This window comes from Apaloderma vittatum, unplaced genomic scaffold (assembly GCF_000703405.1).
Source record: "Apaloderma vittatum isolate BGI_N311 unplaced genomic scaffold, ASM70340v1 scaffold17258, whole genome shotgun sequence".
Lineage (NCBI taxonomy): Eukaryota > Metazoa > Chordata > Aves > Trogoniformes > Trogonidae > Apaloderma > Apaloderma vittatum.
This window is the reverse complement of record NW_009731406.1, coordinates 43,874-53,980: the sequence shown is the minus strand read 5'-3', so window position 1 is coordinate 53,980 and position 10,107 is coordinate 43,874.

Here is a 10,107-nt window from a genome sequence, read left to right as displayed (position 1 = left end):
CACTTGGCATTAGGGAGTTAAGCTAAGTCTTGGGATTGTGCCATTCCGCCATTAAAGAGAGATGAAATATTTTCTTGGAAAATATCTGCTGTGTCATTCAGTCACTTCCTGACAATGTCAAGAGCCCTGGGACTGTACACTTGAATGGACTTCAGGCCACGATACACTGAGACTTCTTTTTTCTTTCCAGTGCGCTCATCCTAAAGGACCTCCCTCTGTTTCCCTGAGTGCCCATCCAAGAGCATTCCCTGCCAGTGCCTTCCGCAGGAGCGCAGCTCAGCACGGCTGTCACAGGGGCGATGGCACAGCCCAGCCTGGTGGGCAGCTCCCAGAGCCACTGCTTGGGAGCTGGGACAGGAATGGAGATGATGGGAAAGAGCAGGACTCCCCCTGTTACCTTCACGATCTGCCCCTCTGTAGCCAGTGGACTTTTTTTTCCCCCCTCTCATCTTGGGTGTACTGTAGCTAAAGCCCCTGTATTGTTACAATACTGCCATCATTTTAAAAGTGGGGTTTTGCTATGCACAATACATAGGAATATTGCAAGTACTCTACTGACCTTACAGGTATACACAGAGCCTCCCTCCAGAAAAGTGACAAGACTAGGTAAAAATCAGGTTCAAAATAATTTTGGGCCCTTTTGGAGCTCATCTGTATTTTCAGCCTTTAGAAGTTCACATTGTTAAACTGTTCATAGTACCCACTAGAACCAGATGCCTTTTTTTTCATCTGAAAAATTTAGTTTCTCACAGATTAATACAACTCCAGGAATAGGAATTTTCATAGAAAGCACCAAATATTTTGAGGGGGGTGTGCTAAAATTACAAGCATTAGCAGATCTGTAGTGCATGCAGTGCAATAGAATGTGTGACCTAGGGATGTCTCAAAATAGTTTGACCATAGTTTATATATGAGGAATTTGCACCATCTTAGTATACAATCTAAATTTGATTATTTGAATTACATTTATCAATGTCACTTGGCTTTTTTCATTTACTGAATGAGGCACTCTCTCCTGATGTTGATCTTCTGCATCATGTGTTATTGGATGAATAAAATAATCTAGTATAATCTAGTCTCATAAGACCACAAAAGGAAGGTAATATTTTTTTAGGTAAAGGCTCTTGACAGTCTCCAAATAATTTTATCAAAGCACTTGGCTGAATAAATGCAGTTTGAAAGCTGCTTTTGTTGGCTGTATTTGCTGTTTGAATGTTCTTTTTTTCCCCTTTTTTACTAATTTAAGAATTATTTGTTGCTCAGAGACTAAAAACTAGCTGGTAAGACTTAGGAATGTTGCTGCACTAGTATCTAGGCATAGCACCAGTTTTCTTTACAAAATAGAAGTGTACTGCTGTGTATTTTTTAAAAGCTCTTTGAAGCTGCTTTTGTTGGCTGTATTTGCTGTTTGAATGTTCTTTTTTTCCCCTTTTTTACTAATTTAAGAATTATTTGTTGCTCAGAGACTAAAAACTAGCTGGTAAGACTTAGGAATGTTGCTGCACTAGTATCTAGGCATAGCACCAGTTTTCTTTACAAAATAGAAGTGTACTGCTGTGTATTTTTTAAAAGCTCTTTGAAGATTTTCTCCCCCCCCCCCCCCATTTTTTTCTCTTGATCAGTTGGGATAAAGATAGTTATCCTTTCATTAATTGAGACAAGATTAAAGGCTAGACCAGTGTGGCTAACATTTATGACAATACATTACTTTTAATACTATGTTAAGCTAACAAGCTTTACTACTTGACTGCCCAGTCTTCCGGGCTTGCGGCTTTACAGTGCTGTTGTAGTTGCCATATATTCAAATCGCATTTGTAGGGAGCGAGTGCACTTGTCCTTTGGTGGCCACAGCAGACAGGGCTCCTTTCTCCTACAGAGCAGTCCAGGAGCAGCACAAGCACCCCAAGGCCCTGCTGTGAGCCTGCTCCTGGTTACTCCTCAGCATTTCTGTGCAGCTGGGAAGGGCTGCCTGGCCGGTGTCCTGCACCAGGGCTCTACACACTTGGCGTCCTTGAGCTTTTTTGCACACTGTGTTGCAGCACCTATGAAGTATTTGTGGGAGAGGAGGAAATCTGGAGGTGGCTCGCATTCTCTGGGAATGTCAAGAAACCAACAGGCACTGAAAAGCTGGTTGCCTTCAGCAGTTTTTTCAAGTACACGTTCTTTAGAAACCTCGATTTCCCCCATTAAAACATCTTTGGAAAAACTGAAGGATGCACAATACATGAAATTGAATGAATACGCATGTAATTGTTTCTTTTTCTTTTAATTTCATGGAGCTTTAGATCTTAAATTTCAGTCACGGGGATTAGAGCCATGAATCATGTACACTAAGTTTACTTAGTACACGGAAGATTACTTTTAAAGCCCATTATTTTACAAAGAACTTCAGTGAAACCGAAGTATGTAACATCTGCCTGGATATTCTTCCCTTTTCCTTTTCTGAATGATATATAAGTTTTCCTGTCAGCCTATAACCCCATTTGTGTGAGTAATTCAAGTGGGGAGGGTGGAGGGAGAAGAGATGGAAAAAACCTCCCATTAGCTTATAGCTCAAACATATGTGTTAGTTTCACGTAATTAACAGTTTTTACAGAAACAGGTTCAGTGTTTGTAATTAGAATTGGTGCAAGAAAGAGCTGGCACCATATGCTGGTTTCACCAGATAAATAACTCTTTAGTCCTTCTGGGACACCAGCTGATGTATATGAAGTGAGTGGATGTTTCCTTAAACTAGCAAGTGTTGGTAATGCCCAATCTGTAGGAGTTTAGGGATCAAATACTTAAGCAAAAGCCACCTCAGACAAGCACACGCTTAGAATTTGTGCTGGTGAGAGATCCTTTGTCTCAGTGCAAACAATGAAGATGTTTGTCTAGAGATAAGTGTGCCTGACTGGGAAGGATGTTGGCCCCGGAGAGTCCTGCATCTTGTTGACACAGCCAGCAGAAGCCATGCTGACCTGCGTGCTAGATCGCTTAAAAGAAACAGAAAGTCATGGAGCAAGAGTGAGGCTGGCACAATTTCGATTCCAAATGGACAAGGAAATAGGGGACCATGTTCTGAGCTCTGGTCCATGCGTTCTTGTTATCAAAAAAAGTAGTGGTTGAATGGAAAAAAAGTGTTCCTGAAGCTCTCCCCAAACACAAACTGTGCTGAGATTTAAATGAGCTTGGACCACATGAGAGAAGATTCACATGCACCTGCTCTTCTGCATCCTGGCAGTGGAACTGCTGCTCTGTCAATACAGAGATAATGGCAGTTGGTCCAAACAACTTGAAGTATGATATACCAAAGAACTTCAGACTCTGAAAAATCACTGCTTGAAAAAATCTCCCTGTTCCAAGCTTGTGTCACAGTTGGCTGTCATTGCATTGTGTTAGACAGAGAAGTCCTCGCATCTTTTAAAACTTCTGGTCTGTGGCCAGTATATCAGGAGAAAGTCTTTCCATTACTTCAGTGAGGGTTGGATCAAACCTAAAAAATGCATGCTGTATCCCCTACCAGTTACATCCCATTTTGCTTTCACGCATCAAAGCAGATTCCCATCTGGTTTCCCAACCGTCTAGAAATGTCTGTGCTAAGGCCAATAGCCACTCAGCCACCCTATCTTTTAGTTATTGCTGTCAAGTACCATTTCTTCTTGTGCAAGAGAGCTCACATTCCTGGTGGACCAACCACTATCTATTCCAGGTACTGTGAACAAAGGCATTCTCGTATCATCCAAAGACACCAGTGTCTTAATATGGCCACTGACTTAACCTAAGGAAGCTGCTCTCTTTTTCGTAGTCTGCACATAGTGACAATAAATCAGTGGGGAGAGCAGAAACAGTAACTTTGAATTCTGACAGAATTTGTCACTTGATTTTTTGTAGAAAAAGTGCAATTAAAAGCTCAGCTGATTAGGAAAGGAACTTGGTACATGGAGCAGAGAACATTTTGGCAGCCACTGTGTACTGCTATTAGCTGCCCCCTCCTCCCCCAAGCACTTTCAGCATTCACTCTACATAAGCAGTAAGAATGAAACATCAGAGTATTTGCCCTTCCTAGCAGCTGCACCTCTGCTGTGGATGCACAGCAGTTATTACTGAGCCTGAATTAAGACGGGCTGAGCAGCAGGTTGGAGTCTGAAAGTGCACTCACCTTCTTTGGTCCTCGCCTTTCAACCTGTGCATCTGCCAAACTTATCATCTCCAGCAGGAACGCCCCTGCACGGCATGCCGGAAAGTGAATGAGCACAGCTGCTCTGCACCTGGGACTGAAATCCTGGCAGATCTCATGTGTTGTTTAATAATTTTGCATAGATCAACAGTTTTTGAATAGTGCACACTTCATTCAGTACAGCAGGTTTTTTAATTCTCATTGTACATTCATGGATCATTGCACCTTTTCTAAGTGACAGCAATTGTCTCTATTGTTAAACCAAAATGTTAATGTCTTCTATGCTGTCCTTCCCTCTAGTTCAGTGCATTTCAGTGGGGGTTAAAAGGGAAAAACACTCTAAAACTTCAAATATCCATTCACACCATTACAAACTATACCTAGTCTTGTCTCCCTTTGCCCCGCAAATTTCCTGCTTCTTCTCATCAGTAGTGTTAAATAGTGACATCTACAGAGAAAATGAGCAGAGGCTTCTTCAACAAAACAATGGGGTGTCACTAACTCTATTGTGCTAATTGCTGCTGGGCTGCTATTAAAACGGTCTCATGTTGCCCACGTGGAGTGTTTGTGCATCTGTGTCACTGATAATCCCCTCCATAAGCCTCTCACTCAGACCATCTTGTTTTCTGGTGTCTTGAACACACAACATTTCAGTCTACTGTCTGGTTTTCCAAATCTACGCTTTCCCAGACAGAGGGGTTCCCTTTCAATCTTGCTTCTAACTCCTCATCATTACATTTCAGACCTGAGAACCAGTTACAGTTTGTATTTTGTACCACTGCCATAAGTAGTCTCCAGGGTAGGCCGAGCCTGACAAACACAGTTATGGATATTGTTATGATCGGCACTGGTAACGTTCTTGGTGCGGCTCATTGTCACCACACGACTGGGTTGGGCTGAGTCCTGAAGCACGTGTGCTACTACTAACTCCTCATCTTCAAAGCACATGGCTGTCAGAGGGTGCTTCTGTGTCCAGACATGAGTTTTGAATCTCCCACTTTAGTCCTTTAGACAATAGAGCTGGGAAGAATGACCATTATAAAACCAGAATTTCAAAATGGCCTGGATTTCCCAGTGGATTGTTTCGTGTGGTTTTGGAAATGTCCACCTACCTGGTTAAATGCCTGCTCACCTCTGAAGCCTTTGATGCTTGATGATCCTCCACTTAGTTCAGTTGGATTGACTTCAGCAGTTATAAGATCGAATCTTTGGCTAATTAAAAAAAGAGCAGGTCTATCTGAAAATAACTAACCCAAACCGAGCAATATTCTGGCTGACAGATGATGTGACTGGCCTGTGGTTACAGGATATGACAGCACTGACCAGACTTCCCCTTCCTCGATCCGGATTTCTCCAAACAACAAGATTATTAGGGAAACCTTTTGGTGTAGAAATGTGTGTTTTCTTCTCAACAGATGTTGCAACTTAAGACTTGAGATGAAGAGCATTGGAAATGCTAGAGGCTCATCTTGACATATTTCAGTTTTTACATTTTCACCAATGCAAGCTGGTAGTAGACAGGGAAAAATCATTATATTCGCATATGTAAGTATAGCTATTGGACTGCATTGAATCATGCAGTTTGTATTCTGTTTCTGTGTAACATGATTATTCACTGGTAAGGCAAAGAGCAAACACATATCCAACACATGGGATGGGGAATACTTGACTTAAACTCTGTTGTTTCTAAGTAGGAAACAAACCTTAGGGTATATCTCAAAATATTCCTGTAGCCAATGCTTATATTTGAAACTACAGCAGCTACTCCAAAGAACAGTACTTGGAGAACTGATTTGCCAATAAAAAACAAATAACGTGAAAAGATTGTTTCAAAAATGACACTTTCAAGACTATTCTGCACATGTCTAAAATTAAAAGAGAATAAAACTTCTGTTTTCATTACTTTGAATTTCAGCATATACTCTATATATTCTTAATCTACCATTTGCCTCAAATTTCTTGGAGACAGTGTCTGCAGACCCCAGCACATATGCATAGCTGGGCCAGGGGGAAACAGAACTACTGCCAGAATTAACTGCACAGAAGAATCCCTGCTTCTGGAAGAAGCTGCAACAAATGCACTGTTAAGCCTAGCAGGGCAGGTCCAAAACTTTGATACGTACAGTGCAAGGGCTGCTCCGAAAGCTGCACGGCACTGCTGTGTGGTGGTCAGGAGCAAGGCCAGTGTCTCCTCCTCACGACGTTCTTCTCGTCTCACCAGGTCCTGCTGGACACCGGGACTTCAGCAGCGCTGCCACCTGCACAGGGAAAACAGCAAGTCTCACAAAGTGGCCCAGAAAAGCTTTGCAGAGGTTTGCAAGGGGTTAACAGCACAGGGCATGAGAGACACTGCATGGTCTTCGCCAGGCAGGCGCAGAAGCGGACAATACGTCATTTGGGGGCAGAACCATAATTCAAGCTTGGCCAATTAGTTTTAGTTTTAAAAGGGAAATAAAAGCTGATGATAATTTCTACTTTTATGTTATCACTCGGCATATGCATATGGGAAAACATTGTACACTCAAATAATTAACATGTCATAACACACAACTAGAGCCAAAACAAGAAGTCTGACGTTTTCTAGACTGCCTACTATCAGGCATAACTCTGCATTTAAATAAAAACAGCATTTCTTAGCCTTAAAGTGTTTGGGAAAACCCTTTGTTTATTTATTTGTCTCAAGACATGAGGCATATCTTTCTGTCCCTTTGTTGGTTTAGGAGAGACTCCAGCAATGGCTTCAAGCAGTGCGTTGTGCAGGAGAGGCCAGGGGCCAGGGAAGACCTAGAGGTAACCAGCTGTTCAAAGGAGGGAGAAAGAAGAGGATCGGAGGAAGAATCATCCATCTTTTTGTCTTCAGCTATTACCCAAACACTAAATCAGGTTCCTCAGGCTGAGGAAGTAATTTCAGCCTGTGCTTCTAAAGCAAACATGCAGCAATAATAAGGTACAAAATTATCCAAACCAGGAAAAAACACCCCACGTACAGCCATGCTGTGGCCATATGAAAAGATGAAAGCAGCAGCAGCAAAGCACAGAGCTTAAGGATTTGAAGTAGCTCAGCAAGTCCGTCCTAATGGCCTAACAAGACAATGCCGGGAACAATCTCACAGAAAAGGTGGAAAGGAGGCATTCAGGAAATACCACAAAATTACAGTTTTAAGATTATTATGAGAATGAGCCATTCACTTGGCACCATTCACTTTCAGATCTTGTTACAATTGTTCTCTTTATAGCCTCAGCCCCAATAATGAGGCTTCGCATCCCTTACACGTTCACTACCAAGCAGCACGGTGCACTGCTCCTCTGGCCTTTTATAAACATCTGCTGTTTGCTGGTCTGACGTTCCTACCTGTTCTCCCAGAAGAGCTCTGGCTCCTGACACCAGTGCTGGGTGGGCCTGTTTGCAGAGGACATCGGTGGCTGCAGCCAGACTGTGTTCTGGGCTCTGCCTCGTCTGCTGGATATCACAAATAACGTAGCAGCATCTCAGGCAGGGATTGCAATAAGGTTGGGGTTCGCTGTTGAAAAAAAGGTTACAAAACTGAAGAAGCCTTCATATGTGTTCCCATCAAACTTGAATATTTTTAAATGCCATTATATCTGGGTGCCAGGCAAAAACCTCCTCTGGTAAAGTCCAGTTCTGCTGAAGAACTGGTGAAGGCTTTTTTGAAAGCAAGGGTAAAAAGTGAATTTCCATAGTGAATTAGAACTTCATTTTGAAATCATTTAGGGATCTGACTGGCTACCAATGCTGTGGCTCTCAGCTGAAAGGACTCTGTGTTAGCCCCAATCCTGATCCATACTGCCTGCGCCTCAGTTTACTCTTTTATAAACGGGTTGTAAAAATAACACCATCCTTTGGGGTTTCATGTGTCAAAAATTCACAAAGTATTGTTTAACTGAAAACCTCCTGAGTGATTAACAGGCACAAGGATTGTGACGGCTTTCTATTACATCTGTCTCATCCGGTCCCCTTACAAAATGACCTGCGAGCTGCAGGTAAGGTATGAGCTTTGGAATCAAACCTGCATGTAAAGATGAACCGCAGAGCAGCCATTCCGTCCTTTCTTGTCACTTGGCATTCCCTCTGTTTTACCTGTTCACCCAAAGAGTGTATAAACCTTTGCTGACCTGAACATTAAATAGTTTCCCAATTACTCTTTTGGACTGCCAGCTACTTTTGTACTGGATTAGTCTAAAACGAGGAGGCTGTGACAGGCTGTACAGGGCAAATTGTGCCTTTTACAATTACTTGCGGGGTTTGGAGCCAACTACCTGCTTCAAAGCCCGGCAGGGTTAATTGCAGCTCTCTTTCTCTTGACCCGCGTACCAGAGCACGTCGTCGGCCGTCCTGCCCTCCTGGTTGCAAACTGTCTCTGGCTTTGTCAGGCTTTTGAGAATGGATGGTGTCAGACTGTTTTAAGCAGGCTAGCTCTGTGCATTTGACACGAGAGGGTGGCATTCTAAGTTTTTGCCGTCTTCTCACCGTGTAGTGTTTGCAGGAGGGATTTAACAGCGTTTCCCCCTCTTTGTTCCCTCAGAACTAGCAGCTGAAAAGAGATCTGTGTGTTAAGTCATCTGCTAATGTAACTCTGTGACACCCTGTTGAGTCAGACCTTGCCCCATGAGTGGTTTCTGATACGGACAGCCATGCACTCCCCAAACTCCAGCAGCGGGTGGTATGAGTTCCCCTTCCAGCAGCATCATAACCCACTGCTGGCAGTCAGAATGTGACTAGAGAAGTAAGAATGAGACTTAAACGGGGAGAAAGCAGAGGGGAACATTTGTTGTAGAGCATCAGCCAGAGGATACAGCTGGCACCAAGTCCCCAAAGCTCAACGTGTGTTTCTCATTCCCTCTTCACTTTGGAGGAGCATCGGAGTGCTGTTAGCGTGGAATCACAGCTCCCATCTGACACCTGGATGAAATTAACTTTGTCCTGGGTCTGTAGTAGATCCCAAGTGAAACAGGAGTGCTGGGTATTTTCTACACATGCTCAAGGTTTTCATTTTCTTCAGATGAACCAAACCTCCCTTGAGGTAACAACTGCTGTAAGGTGCAGTGAATGATACAGTAATTAGTCTAGCCTGAACGGTTAACAGTGGTCATGGTTTCACATACTTCATCACAGGATTCAGCTGCATTCAGCTGACTGCTGTGGTTTTCATACTTATTTGCACAAACTTAATTTTCTTTTAAATACTTTGGTTTGCTTGTACCTAATAAAGTAAACCCAAATTCCAGATAAAGAACCAAAACAACAGTATGTCTCTCTTCAAATTTTCTTATCAAGGCTGGGTTATTTTCTGGAAGATACACCTAAGTGAAACGTGAGCTCTGAACTCTACACAGGGCCAATGGATGAACATCTATAGCATAGGCATATATACTGATTTATACTTACCTCTTGGTTAGTATATAAATGACTGAATGGCTCTGTCTAGACATATAATCTACGGAATTTGTAAGCCTAGCCTGATACTTTTACAGCTACAATTAAAGTCCATCTTTCAGTTCCCTAATTTAGCACCTGTCTTGCCTGCTGACAAGGAGACAAGAACATTTTAAGCAGCAAGAAGAGAATCTAAAATATTAGCCACTGTCATGTCAGATATTAGTTATTCCCCTGATCCGGTCTTGATGTTTATCCCTCCCTCTTTGAGTTTTCTTAATTATTTCTGTCTTGTATTAATTCTCACCAAACTCCCTAGATGTAGGCTTTATGATTTAGAATCTCAACTGCTCGTTCAATTAATGTGCTTGCTTAATGTGCTTAAACTTTCCAGAGACGCTTGTGACACATTATGAGGGGGAAACAAAGGTTCTGAGTGTGCTCCAGCTCATTTGTGGTACTCCTGAGCCTGCAATCCATTTAATGCTCTTCATCAGATAGCTAGATTTATTTTATTTTTCTTTTTAATTCTTGTACTCATTAAGCATTTATG